At 37.7% G+C, this 15,004-nt stretch overlaps 1 long non-coding RNA gene across 1 annotated transcript; it reads left to right on the plus strand.

Moving 5' to 3' along the window:
• Window positions 1-382: 382 nt before the first annotated feature.
• On the plus strand, window positions 383-11,551 carry LOC117077972. Its single transcript, XR_004434883.1, has 3 exons — window positions 383-394; window positions 1,826-1,843; window positions 11,337-11,551. It is a non-coding gene; the product is annotated as an uncharacterized LOC117077972 (long non-coding RNA).
• The last annotated feature ends 3,453 nt before the right edge of the window (window positions 11,552-15,004 follow it).

A 15,004-nucleotide genomic window follows, 5' to 3' on the forward strand; every position in this document is an offset into this window, starting at 1 on the left:
TGTAGGCAACTATTGTGTCTATCCAGTTTGTTGTGAAAAGGTGACCATACTGGTCATTTGAATATGATTTTTGGTGATTATGATGATGAAGTGTTTTTGTTGTTGAAGCTTGTGTTTGTAGTGTTAATTGTGAATGGGATTCATTTTCCTTAAGAGCAGCCAGAAAATATTCAGTGTAATACTGTTACCTTTATAATGTTTTTAGCCCTTTTCCCAGTTACTTTGGACAGTAGATTTTTCATTCCTGTTTATAAAAACTGAGGAAGAGAAAGAATATAACAAGGCAAATATCCTCAGCATGGTTATTTCTGATTGTTTAGTTTCTGTTGTTAGCATCCTGGATATACCTGGTGCTGAAATGAACATGCACTTTCGAGAGAAGTTGTATTTTGAAGTAATTAAAACATCCAATTTTTTAAAAATTTTACTTTAAGTTCCAGGATACAAGTGCAGGATGTGTAGGTTTGTTCCATAGGTATACATGTGCCATGGTGCTTTGCTGTACCTAACGACCTGATCATCTAGGTTTAAGACCTGCATGCATTAGCTATTTGTCCTAATGCTCTCCGTCCCCTTTCCTCCCAACCCCTCAACTGGCCCCAGTGTGTATTGTTCCCCTCCCTGTGTCCATGTGTTCTCATTGTTCAACTCCCGCTTATGAGTGAGAACATGGGGTGTTTGATTTTGATTTTCTGTTCCTGTGTTAGTTTGCTGAGGATGATGGCTTCCAGCTTCATTCATGCCCCTGCAAACGACGTGATCTTATTCCTTTTTATGACTGCATAATATTTCACGGTGTATATGTACCACATATTCTTTATCCAGTCCATTATTGATGGGCATTTGGATTGGTTCCATGTCTTTGCTATTGTAAATAGTGCTGCAGTAAACATATGTGTGCATGTGTCTTCATAGTAGAATGATTTATATTCCTTTGGGTATATACCCAGTAATGGGGTTGCTGGGTCAAAGGAATTTCTGGTTCTAGATCCTTCAGGAATCGCCACACTGTCTTCCAAAATGGTTGAACTAGTTTACACTACCACCAACACTGCCAAAGCGTCCCTATTTCTCCACAGCCTTGACAGCATCTATTGTTTCTTGACTTTTTAATAATCGCCATTCTGACTGGCATGAGATGGTATCTCATTGTGGTTTTGATTTGCATTTCTCTAATGATCAGTTGTAAAACATCCAATCTTAAAAAAATCATTTATTGTTTACAGTTCTATAAGAGCTGATTTCCAGACATAGAAGTTAGTTGAAGGAAATTTATTTTTAGAAAACAAGAAGGAAACTCCAACCCAGGAAGCAGGTAAGTATTTTCATAGTGACTTATAAGACAAAGAAAAGGGGATGGAGATAAGACCACTGTAAGTAAAGGAATATCTGATTCAAGATTATTCTTAAATAACTACAGAATTCATTTATAGGTTTATTTTTGTCCATCTATTTTTCTTTCTACTGTATTATATGTATTATGGTGTCTGTCACTAAGACATAGGTATAACCTGGAATTGCATTAGTGAAGTTGTTTTTTCAATTACCTTTCTAAGATAGTTACCTTTGTACTAGACAGTTTTAAAAATCATTAAAATATTCTTGGCAATATTCAGTAACAGTTAATAATAGAACTCGTGTTAACAAATAGTTATTCATCTTAGCAAAAATAACTATATTATAATGTCCTCAAATACTAAGAAAAGTATTTGGACTAGAAAAGCAAATATAAAGTGTATTTCTTGAAGGATGTAATTTAAAATAACTGCTCCTTCTTGGGAAAATTGAGAATAGACTCTATCAATACCAATGACTTCAACTGAAGGTAACAATGAATGAAGCTGTCATCAATTATTTTAAAATCACAGGTCTCTAAATATTCTTATGTGTCATTGGTTTGTATAGAGGCTTGATTGATTTATCTTGCCCATTGTCACATTCTTTTTAAACATTTTTAAGTTTTAATTTTTAATTTTTGTGAGTACATTGTAGGTGTATGTATTTGTGGAGTACATGAGATGTTCAGATACAGGCATGCAATGCATAGTAATCACATCCAGGTAAGTGGAGTATCCATCACCTCAAGCAATACTTTGGTTTCTCTTCAGATTTTACAAATCTTTTGCCTTTCACTCTCATATTCTTGGGGTACCATGAATCCTGTCGAATATTAGCTGATGAAATGACAAGTACTATGACATACGAATTCTAATGATATAAATAACGATTTCAACTCTTTTGATTCTGATCCATACTTGTTAATGATTGCCCACTAATAAATGGTCGAAGAAAGTCTGGCTATTTTTTTGTTGTTGTTGTTGAGATGGAGTCTCATTCTGTCACCAAGGCTGGAGTGCAATGGCACGATCTCAGCTCACTGCAACCTCCGCCTCCTGGATTCAAGCAAATTCTCATGCCTCAGTCTCCTGAGTAGCTGGGATTACAGGCTCCCGCCAGCGTGCCTGGATACTTTTTGTATTTTTAGTAGAGACAGGGTTTCATCATGTTGGCAGGTTGGTCTCGAACTCCTGACCTCAAGCGATCCACCCTCCTCTGCCTCCCAAAGTGTTAGGATTACAGATGTGAGCCACCGCACCCGGCCAAGTGGGGCTATTTGTAATTGGTCTAAAGTTTTTGATCCATAAAATGAGAACAGTCACTGAAGGTCTTGGTTGGATAGACATGTGGAATAACCAATATAAAGGAATTACTAAGACGTTTGCAAATATGAAAATTCGATAATGGATATTAATAATAATTTTAGATAGACACTCATAATTGTAACTTTGGGTGAATATCTTATGGGTTACTCCTCCTTTGCATTAGAGTTTGCTCAAATCTTTTCCAAACAGCTCCCTGTTCATTGGCATCTTTATTGCTATTTGACAGAAAGAGTCAAAATCTTTCCTTCAACAGAATGTTCAGTAACCTTCACCAAATAACCATTAATTAAGCAATTAAAGTAAATTTAAGGAAAAAATTTTGAAAAGAGAATAGAATTAACTCGAAAGATAGTTTAAAAATAGTTTTCTAGCAGTTCAGTCATTATTGACCAAAAGTTCCTAGGGGATATTAACAATGCATTTGATAGTTGCCAAGGAAACCTTAACCTTTCCTGAGAATGTCTGCCCTTCTGCATTGTACCTGATTGTCAGAATAACTTCAGCAACTGATTATAACTGAGCCATTTTCAACATCAAGCCTTTTCTTGTCAACCTCTTTTCAAAGTACAAGCACGAGTATTCAGGGTATCTTGCTCTGTATCTGTATTTATATTTCTGAGAACTTGTACTTCAAATATGAATGTTCTTTATACCACTTTCCCCAATCAGTCCTCACCACCATGTAAGATAAATAAATCCTAGTTTAGAGACAAGGAAACTGAGGTACCACAATGTGTTTATTGTGTAAGAATGATTCCATCATAAATCTTGCTAGCTTCCTTTATTCAGAGCACAACTAAACAAATATCTAGCACTACTTAAAAAGCCTGTGTTTTCATGTATGTCGATAAACTATGAATCTTTGAGGTGATGGAAAAAGCACCAGACAGAATCAGGAGACCTGGATAAACCAAGTGTGTGACATTGGCTGAGCTAACAGGTCTCTCAATTTCTTCATCTCTTAAATGGCAATGATAACCATCCATCTCATAGGGATGTTGGGAGAATTAAATGACAGTGTGTGCAGAACACATTACATAGTTATCATAGTAAGCACCCAGAATCTAGCAAGTACCATTATTGTTTAAGGGGTATATATCATATCAATAAATACTCTGTTTTCTAAATACTGACTTGAGGATTGCGATCTATAGAAATATATGATGGGGTAAGGAGAATAACATATCTGATATTAGAATCATGCTGGAAATTCCAAGACATATGGCCATAATAGACATGGTGTAAGATTGCACGAGCAGGGTGGGAAGGGAATTACTACTTATTTATTACAATGCCAGACACTGTGCTAAATATTTTGTATTCTGTTCTTGCATTAAATCCTCACAACTTAATGAGATGGGTGGTGTTATTATCTCTACATGTGTAACATTATTAGGCTTTAACATAAGGGAGCACAAATGTAGTCTTTGGGGGAAACCTGCAGAATTAGTTTCCTCTGAACTAGAGCAAATTGACAGTTTATATCCATGCAAATTATACGAATAACCTGTGCAAGTCCATACACAAATAAGTTAATAACAATGGGAAAAGAAAGATAGGAAGCAGTGATGTAGCAAGTAGTACATTGCTTTGTATGTTATGAAGATTCAAGATAAAATGAACACAACAACAGTCTAGACTGAAAACAGTGTTTCTATTTTTTAAATCTACCATTGTTAAAACAAGTATGGAATTATTTGTGTGTGTGAAAATTCAAGCAAAAACCAAACATAACAAAACAGAAACCATCCATTCCTAACATTTGTCCCTAGATTATCCAAGTCCCTAGGTTGTTTTTATTTGTGGCTAAGCATGCTATAAAGGAGGACACTTGCATGCATTATAGGCATCATGTAAATGTAAAGATGCTAAGAAAACATGACTAACATTATATTGAGAATCAACAAGATGAGCACTTTTCTTAAGCTTCTTTCATGTTATGTCTTGTATAGATATAGAATTTTTTTTTTTTTTTTTTTTTTTTCCTGGGATCTATGTGTGATTCTAAGATATTTTTTATTATGGTAAAATATGCATAAAATCAACCATTTTAATTGTTTACAAGTGTACAACTCAGTGGCATTAAATACCTTGACATTGTTGGGCAGCCATTACAACTATTTATCTCCAGAACTTTTTCATCATCCTAAATGTATACTCCATACCCAGTAAACAATAACTCCCGGTATCTACCTCCTTCCATTCTCTGATATCCATCATTCTAGTTTCTGCTCCTATTAATTTTACTATTTTTGATCACTCATATAAGTGAAATCATACAGTAATTGTCCTTTTGTGTCTGGCTTATTCATTTCACTTAGCATAATTTTTTTAAGCTTCATCCATGTTTTAGAATATATTAATTCTATTCATTTTTAAAGCTGAATAACATTCCATTGTATGTAAATAACATGTTTTCCTTATCCATTCATCTATTGATGGACATTTGGATTGTTTTCACTTTTTGGCTTTTGTGAATAATGCTGCTATAAATATTGGTGTACAAATATCTGTTCAAGTCCCTGCTTTCAATTCTTTTGGGTGTGTACCCAAAATAATTGCTAGATTATATAGTAATTATATGTTTAAATTTTTGAGGAACTGCTAATGCTGTTTTTCACAGTGGTTGCACCATTTTACATTCCACTAGCAATGCACAAGGCTTCCAGGTTCTCCACATTCTCATCAACACTTGTTACTTTCTGTTTTTTAAAAATAATAGTCATGCTAATAGGTGTGAAGTATAATAGTATCTTACTGTGCTTTTGATTTATATTTTCCTAACAGTTAGTGCTGTTGAACATCTTTCATGTCCTTATTGACCATTTGCATATCTTCCTTGGAGAAATGTCTATTTGAGTCCTTTGCCCATTTTTGAATTTTTGTTTTTGTTGTTGAGTTGTAAGAGTTCTTTATATATTCTGGATCTTAACCCTTATCAGATATATGATTTGAAAATTTTTTCTCCCATTCTGTCGTTGCTATTTCATTTCAGAGTATCTATCTGTTGGTACACAAAAGTTTTAAATTTTGGTGAACTCCATTTATCATTTTTTTATTTAGTTGCCCGTGTTTATGGTGTCATATCCAAGAAATTGTTGTCGAATCTGATGTCTTGGAAGTTTTTGGCCTCTGTTTTCTTCTAAGAATTTTATAATATTAGCTCTTATATTTAGGTGTATTATATTGGTGTATTACATGTGTTTACATTGATTCTCATGTGTTGAAACATCCTTGCATTCCAGTAATAAATTCTACTTGTTCCTGTTGTAGAATCCTTTTAATATGCTGCTGAATTTGGTTTGATAGTATTTATTAATATTGAAAGATTTGTACACCAACATTCATAAGGGATATTGGCTTGTAGTTTTCTTGTAGTATCTTTGATTTCAGTATCAGGGTAATGCTGGACTCATAGAATGAATTAAGAAATGTTATCTCCTCTTCAGTATTTTCGAAGGGTGTGAGAAGGATTGGTATTCATTTTGAGGTTTTTTTACACGTTTGATAGAATTAATCAGGTAAGCTGTTCTGTCTAGGGCTTTTCTATGTTGGGAGGTTTTTGATTCAATCTTCTTAATAGTTATGAGTTAAGAAGATTTTTTTTTCTTCATGATTCAGTCTTGGTAGGTTGTGTATTTTTAAGAATTTGTCCATTTCATGTAGGTTATTCAATTCGTTGGCATGCAATTGTTTATAGTACTCTTTTATAATCTTTTAAAAAATTTCTGTAAAACCAGTAAGGAATGCCTTCACTTTCATTTTTGATTTTAATAATTTGAGTTTTCTGTCTTTTTTTCATAGTCAAACTAGGTGAAGACTGGTATATTTTATCAAAGAACCGACTTTTGGTTTTCTTGTTTTTTTTCTGTTGTTTTCCTCTTCTCTATTTTATGTTTCTCCACTTTAATCTGTTATTTCCATCTTTCTGCTAGTTTTGGGTATAGTTTGTTGTTGTACTAGTTCTTAATGGTGTTAATTTAGGTTGTTGATTTGAAATTTTTCTTCTTTTTTAAAGGTAAGTGTTTACAGCTATAAATTTCCTCTTAACACTGCTTTCATTGCCTCTTGTATACACTTTGGTATGTCGTATTTTTGTTTTCACTTGTTTCAAAATATTTTCTAATTTCTCTGTAATTTCTTTTTTGACCTATTGGTTACTTAAAAGTGTGTTGTTTAATTTCCAAATATTGGTGAATTTTCCAATTTTCCTTCTGCTATTGATTGCTAGTTTCATTCCATCATGATTGGAAAAAACTTTATATGATTTCGATCTTTTAAAATTTATTAAGATACTTTTTATGGTCTAAATATGGCCTACCCTGGAGAATGTTCCTTGTGCACTTGAGAAAACTGTGTATTCTGCTGCTATCGGGTGGAGTGCTCTATACATGTCTGTTAGGCCCAATTGATTTATAATGTTCAAATCCTCTGTTTCCTTGTTGATCTTATGTCTGGGTTTTTAAATCCATTGTTGAAAGTGGAGTGACAAAGTATCCAGTAATTATGTATCTGTCTATTTCTCCCGTCAGTTCTGTAAATGTGTGCTTCATATATTTTGGAGGTTCGATGTTTGATTTTATATGTTTATAATTATTATATCTTCTTGGTGAATTGACTCCTTCATCAATATAAATATGCTTATTTGTCTCCTGTAACAATTTTTGATTTTAAGTCATTTTTCTCCTGATATTAAGATAGCCACCTGGCTTTCTTTGGATACTATTTGTATGGAATATCTTTCCATATCTTTTAAAAAATCTGGCAAATCTATGACTTTTTATTGGGGTATTTATTTCATTTACTTTTGAAGTGATTGCTCATAAGGAAGGACCTATATTTGCCATTTTGTTATTTCATTTTCCATATGTCTTAAAGCTTTTCATCCCTCATTTCTTCTGTTACCATTTTCCTTTGTGTTTAGTTGACTTTTTGTAGTGACATGTTTTGATTCCTTTTTCATTTCCTTTTGTATATATTTTGTAGGTATTTTCTTTGTGTTTACCATGAGAATTGCATATCACATCCTGAAGCTATTGCAATCTATTTTGAATTGATACCAGCTTACCTTCAATTACATACAAAAACTCTGTTCCTTAATAGCCTCTTCCCTGCCTCCACCATTTTGTTTTCAAAGTTACAAATTCCATCTTCTTTTTTTTTTTTTTTTTGAGGCGGAGTCTCGCTCTGTCGCCCGGACTGGAGTGCAGTGGCCGGATCTCAGCTCACTGCAAGCTCCGCCTCCCGGGTTTACGCCATTCTCCTGCCTCAGCCTCCCGAGTAGCTGGGACTACAGGTGCCCGCCACCTCGCCCGGCTAGTTTTTGTATTTTTAGTAGAGACGGGGTTTCACTGTGTTAGCCAGGATGGTCTCGATCTCCTGACCTTGTGATCCGCCCGTCTCGGCCTCCCAAAGTGCTGGGATTACAGGCTTGAGCCACCGCGCCCGGCCATCTTCATACATTGTGTGCCCATTAACATAGATTTATAATTATAATTATATTTATGCATTTGTCTTTTAATTTCTATAGAAAACAAAAGTGGAGTTACAAACCAAAAGTACAATGGTACTGGTTTTTATATTAGCCCATGTATTTACATTTACCAGAGATGTGTATAGCTTCATATGACTTTGCATTGCTGTTTAGGGCCTTTCATTTCAACCCAAAGGACAGGGAAGTTATGGTAATAATGAATACCCTCAGCTTTTGTTTAACTGGAAATGTCTTAATGTTTTACTCATTTTTGAAGGGCTGGTTTGCCAATTATAGATTTATTCTTTGACAGTTTTTCTCTTCCAGCACTTTAAATATATCTCACTTCATCTGGCCTCCAAATTTTCTGTTGAGAAATCAGCTGATACTATTATTGATGATGTCTTATGTATGATAAGCTGCTTCCCTCTTGTAGCTTTCAGGGTTATCTTTGTATTTGGCTTTTGACAGTTTGATTTTAATGTATTTCAGTGTAGGTGTCTTCAGGTTTTTCCTACGTGGGATTTATTGAACTTCTCGGATTGTAAATTCATGTTGTTTATTAACTTTAGGAAGTTTTTGCCATTATTCTTTAACTATGCTATCTGAACTTTCTTTTTTTTTTTTTTTTTTTTTTTTTTGAGACGGAGTCTCGCTCTGCCGCCCAGGCTGGAGTGCAGTGGCCGGGTCTCAGCTCACTGCAAGCTCCGCCTCCTGGTTTACGCCATTCTCCTGCCTCAGCCTCCCAAGCAGCTGGGACCACAGGCGCCCGCCATGTCGCCCGGCTAGTTTTTGTATTTTTAGTAGAGACGGGGTTTCACCATGTTAGCCAGGATGGTCTCGATCTCCTGACCTCGTGATCCGCCCGTCTCGGCCTCCCAAAGTGCTGGATTACAGGCTTGAGCCACCGCGCCCGGCCTGAACTTTCATGTCTTCTACTTCTGAGACTCCCATAATATGTATATTGATACTCCTGATGGTGTTTCATAGGTCCTGTGGACTCTGTTCGCTTTTATTCATTCTTTTTTCTTTATACTCCATAGACTTGATAATTTCTAATATCCTATGTTCCAGTTAGTCAGTTTTTTTCTTCTGTCTGCCCAAACCTGCTGTTTAAACCCTTTAGTACATTTTTAAATTCAGTTACTATATTTTTCCACTCCAGAATTTTTGTTTAGTTCCTTTTTTCTTTTTGTTGATATTCTTATTTTGTTTATATATTAATATTCTAAAATTTCCTTTAGTTCTTTTCCTGTGTTTTCCTTTAGTTATTTGAGCATATAAAAGACAGTTGCTTTAAAGTCTTTGTTTAGTAAGTCCAATACTTGTCTTTCTTCAGGGGTGGTTTCTCTCAATTTATTTTGTCTTTTTTTTTTTGAGACGGAGTCTCGCTCTGTCACCCAGGCTGGAGTGCTGTGGCCGGATCTCAGCTCACTTCAGCTCAGTGCAAGCTCCGCCTCCCTGGTGCACGCCATTCTCCTGCCTCAGCCTCACGAGTAGCTGGGACTACAGGCGCCGCCACCTCGCCCGGCTAGTTTTTTGTAGTTTTTAGTAGAGACGGGGTTTTACCGTGTTAGCCAGGATGGTCTCGATCTCCTGACCTCGTGATCCGCCCGTCTCGGCCTCCCAAAGTGCTGGGATTACAGGCTTGAGCCACCACGCCCGGCCTACTTTCTTTCTTTAAATGAACATGTTTTTCAGTTTCTTTATATGCCTTATGATGATTATTTTTTGTGTTGATAATTGGGCATTTGAAAAAACAACTACCTCTTCCAGTCTTTATAGATTTGCTTTGTGCTTGAACAGTCCTGCATAATTAGGCATGCATGCTCTGAGTCTTGGCATAAGCCTGAGGTGATAGCTGAAGGTCTTCTTAAGTCTTTTCTGTGTATATGTCTTGCTTGGGCCTCTGTGTGGCTTTTTAAATCCCCTGTATAGATAGCTGATTTTTGAATGTCTTAGTTTCCAAAAATGTCTCATCCCAGTTTCTCGTTGGGACACTAGATGGTCCATTGTATGTCTCCATCTATATTTTCTTGTCCCACACATCTACAGGTCTGTAGTTCTCTTGCAGCTTTCAAAAGCAACGCCTGCTGCTTTCCTGCATGAGCTCTCAGTTCGGCAAAACTGAAATCAGTCCTTCAGGTAGCCCTCACACATGTTAGAAGATTGCAAATAAAGTATTCTCTGTGGGAGATAATTGGGAACTAAGCTACCACTTCCACCAGACCAAGATTGTGCTGTGCAGGGGAGGAAGTGGGGCAAAGGTGAGCAGAAATGCCATGGAATTTTCCACCATTTTCAATCTGGCTTTTCCTTAAGTGGGTATTCAGTTAATTGCTCCTCTAAGGTTATGTTAGTCAGTTTCTGGTAGGTTTTGATGTTTCCTTGAGGGAACAAGGGATTGGAGCTTCCCAGTATGCAATTTTGCTGATGTTATTCCAGAGTTAGATATTTTAAATTAGAAGAATGTGACTTATACTCTAGTTAACAAACATTTCAAATTTTTCCATAAGGGGAAGAAGAAGCTAAAAATATAAAGAGAGTACAGAAAGATCAAAGATAAGTTTCCTAAACCATGATTGATGGATCTTTAGAGATTCTGTGCACATATTTTAAGGCTGCTGTGAGCTACCTGGAATTGAATACCCAAGTTTCTATTTATTTATGATTGGTCTTGGTAGTAGAAAAGTGTCCATAGCTTTTATTAGATTCTTAAAGGGAACATATTCTATTTTTTCCTATTTTTAAAAGTAATACATACACCTCAAATGATCTACTGCCCACAAAGTACCAGAGAAGTTCTATTTAACCATAAATGATAACATCCTTATGTTACATATATTGGTGGTTAGTGGACTAGTGATTTAAACTACTTCAGAACATGCATGAAAAGGGAAAACTTCCATGTTCACTTTCAGAGATTAACACAACCTTTAAATCAAACTTGAAAAAAACGTTGAGAAAAAAGGGTAAATTACAGACTAATGTGACATGTATATATGGGTGCAAACAGCATACAAACTTCTGTCTTTCCACATATGTTCATTGCAGCACTATTCACAATATTAAAGACATGGAATCAACCTAAATGTCCACCAATGATAGACTTAATAAAGTAAATGTGGTACATATACACCATGGAATACTGTGCAGTCATAAAAATGACAGGATTATGTCTTTTGCGGGGACAAGGATAGAGCTGGAGGCCATTTTCCTTAGCAAACAACACAGGAACAGAAGACCAAATACCGCATGTTTTCACTTATAAGTGGGAGCTAAATGATGAGAACATATGGATACATAGAAGGGAACAAAATACACTGGGGCCCTTTGAAGGGTGGAGGGTGGAAAGAGGGAGAGGATCGGGAAAAAGAACTAGTAAGTACTAGGCTTAATAGCTGGGTGATGAAATAATCTGTACAACAAACCCCCATGACACAGTTTACCTATGTAACAAACCTGCACTTGTCCCTTTGAACTTACAAGTTAAAAAAAAGATGCACCACAGTTTATTTACTCATTCATCTACTGAAGGACATCTTGGTTGCTTTCAAGTTTTGGAAATTTTAAATACAGATGCTATTGTAGTAAAAAAAAAAAAAAAAAAAACTCGTGTGTTTCCCTTGTCAAAGTGGATTTATACCTTCTCAGACACTGATTTAAAACATATTGCAGGCTAGCCCAAGCTAAATTAGTTCCCCTATCTCCATCCTTATTTATTATTATATAAATCCATTCCCATTTACTTGGACTGCACCCAGGTATCCTATCTCTAAATTGCGTGTTTTTTTTTTTTTTTTTCGTTATACCTTGTTGCTCAAAAGCTTGAATTAAAAGTGAGGGAAGGCCGGGTGTGGTGATTTACACCTGTAATCCCAGCACTTAGGGAGGCCGAGGCTGGCGGATCGTGATGTCAGGAGATTGAGACCATCCTGGCCAACATGGCGAAACCCCATCTCTACTAAATAAAAAAATTAGCTGGGCGTGGTGGTGCACACCTGTAGTCCCAGCTATTTAGGAGGCTGAGGCAGGAGAAACGCTTGAACCCGGGAGGCGGAGGTTGCAGTGAGTCGAGGTCATGCCACTGCGCTCCAGCCTGGCAACAGAGTGAGACTCCACCTCAAAAAAAAAAAAAAAAAAAGGAAAAATAATAGGTTGCCCTAAAATATAGTTACTCCTACCTGCATGTGAAAACTAATGAATACCTATTATTTTGGTATCTGTAAATTTGGTGAGATATAGAATCATTTCTTCATTGTTTAATATTCATCAAAAGCTGCAGTGATCTAATCAACCTAATAATATGATGAGAAAAACAAGAAGGTTGAAAATGAATCCTAAAGATTTTACAGAGTCTGTAAACTGTATCATAGTTTAGCCAAGACCATAAAAACCTATTTTTTTGGGAAAAGTCTTCTGGTCCTCATATCCATGGATACAGTATAAGGATGAATTTTGGAACTTCTGAATGGAAATTGTTCATTTATATGTCTGATAGTAAACAGGGCTATATCTGATAAAATATAAAATCAATAATGCACTATAAAATCAAGTAGATCAATAAACCATGAGACAATAGTTTTTTTTTTGTTGTTGTTGTTTTTTTTCCCCTTGATTCTAGTGGTTAAATTATATTAGAACATTCTTTTGGCAGTTGTTATACTGTAGCTTTTCCAATAAGGAAGAAAATGCTGTATAATAAACAAAGTTTTATTAACAAATATAACTATATCATGGCAATTTTACGTATTTTGAGGTCAGATATTTTTAGAAGAAATTTAGAAAAATTTTGACATATTTAGAAGTCAGAATTTTATTTTAGAAGAAGAGTTTTTATAGTGATATTATTGGAGAAATGTCCAAGATAGCTGACTAGAAGCAGATTAGGTGTGGGGCTGTCATGAAAAGGAATGGATAGGGCAAGTATATACAGCACCTTCAACTGAAACATCCAGCTACTCTCACTGGGACTAATCAAGAAAACAACTTGACCCCTGGAGAACGGAGAAAAGCAAGGCAGGACAATGGCCCACCTGGGAGTGACATGGAACCAAGGAAACTTCCCCACTCAGGGAAGTGGTGAGTGAATGTGTGATCCCAGGAAACCAAACTTCTCCCATGGATCTTTGCAACTCTTGGGTCTGGAGATCCCCTCATGAACCCACTCCATCAGGACCTTCAGTCTGACACACAGAACTATGTTGAGTCTCTGCAGAGCAACTAACTACTCGGGCACTTGCAGAGACCCAGGAGCTTTAGATACTCCAGCTCTGGGCTTTCCAGCAGAAGTAACTGAAACTCCAGCAAAGTGGGAGGTTAGACCCCCATAAATACTCCTAAGAAAGAGGCTGAATCCAGGGGACCAAGCAGCAATGGTCTGTGGACCCCACTTCAGTATCTTCTCATAGGATAAGACCTACTGGCTTGGAATTCCAGCCAGGCACTGGTAGCAATGTTGTGCCTCCTTAGGACAGAGCTCCTAGGGGGAAGGGTGGGCCACCATCTTTGCTGTTTGGGTGATTTAGCCATTTCAGCCTGTGGGCTTTGGAGAGTCTGAACTGACCTGGGGTGGAGGGGATCCCCCAGCAGAACACAGCTGTTCTACCAAAGTGTGGCCAGACTGCTTCTTTGAGTGGGTCCCGGATCCATTCCTCCTCACTAGGCCAGATCTCCCAACTGGAGTCTTCAGCCACGCCTGATGGTGTTCTCTGGCTAACAGAGATTTGAGAACTCCCACGGACAGAGCTTCCAAAGGGAATGGCGGGCTGCTATCTTTGCTGTTTGGGTGACTTAGCCATTCCAGTCTGTGGGCTTTGGAAAGTTCAAGGTGATGGGGCAGAAGTGGTACTCCAGCACAGCACAGCTGCTCTATGAAAGCATGGCCAAACGTCTTTTTTAAGTGGGTCGTCCATCCTGTTCCTCCTCACTGGATGGGACCTCCTAACTGGGGCCTCCAGCCACCGCTGTTGGTGTTTTTTGGCTGACAGGGATTTGAAAAGTCCTGGAGACAGAGCTCGCAGAGTGAGGGGTGGGCCACCATCTTTGCGTTTTGGGCGACTTAGCTGTTACAGTCTGCAGGCTTTGAAAAGCCCAAGCTGACTAGGGGTGGAAGTGGCACCCCAGCACGACACAGCTGCCTCATGAAAACATGGCCAGATTGCTTTTTTAAGCAGGTCCCCGACCCTGTTCCTCGTCACTGGGTGGAGTCTCCCAACTGGGATCTCTGGATACCCCCACTGGTATTGTCTGGCTGACAGAAGTTTCAGGCCTCCTTGGGACAGAGCTCTTAGGAGGAGGGGCAGGCCTCCATCTTTGCTGTTTGGGCAACTTAGCCATCCTAGCCTTCATGCTTCAGAGTGTCTGAGGCAACCAGGGCCTGAACTGGAGCCCCAGCACAGCACAGCTGCTCTCCAAAAATGTGGCCAGACTGCCTTTTTAAGTGTATCCCTCATCCTATTCCCCCTGTCTGGGTGAGATCTCCTATCCGGGGTCTCCAGCCACAGTGCATTTGGGCCAGAAACATGCCTGTACCTCCTTGATGCAAAGCTCCCAGAGGGAGGAGCAGGTTGTCATCTTTGTTATTTTGCAGACTTCACTGGTGATACCTCCAGGTACTGGGAAATTTGAGGTGACTAGGCACTGGAGTGGACCCCCAGCATACCACAGCAGCCCTCTGGAAAGGTGGCCAAATTGTTAAAAGAAAAACAAAAGCATTCTAAGGTCATCTACCTCTAAGACTGAAGGTAGATAAGGCCACAAAGATGAGAAAGATCATCACAAGAACACAGAAAATTCAAAAACTGAGAGTGCCCTCTTGCCTCCAAATGACCATGTCACCTCTCCAGCAAGGGTTTGGAACCAGGCT

The sequence above is a fragment of the Trachypithecus francoisi genome, unplaced genomic scaffold (genome assembly GCF_009764315.1).
Source record: "Trachypithecus francoisi isolate TF-2019V2 unplaced genomic scaffold, Tfra_2.0 Lachesis_group6, whole genome shotgun sequence".
NCBI lineage: Eukaryota > Metazoa > Chordata > Mammalia > Primates > Cercopithecidae > Trachypithecus > Trachypithecus francoisi.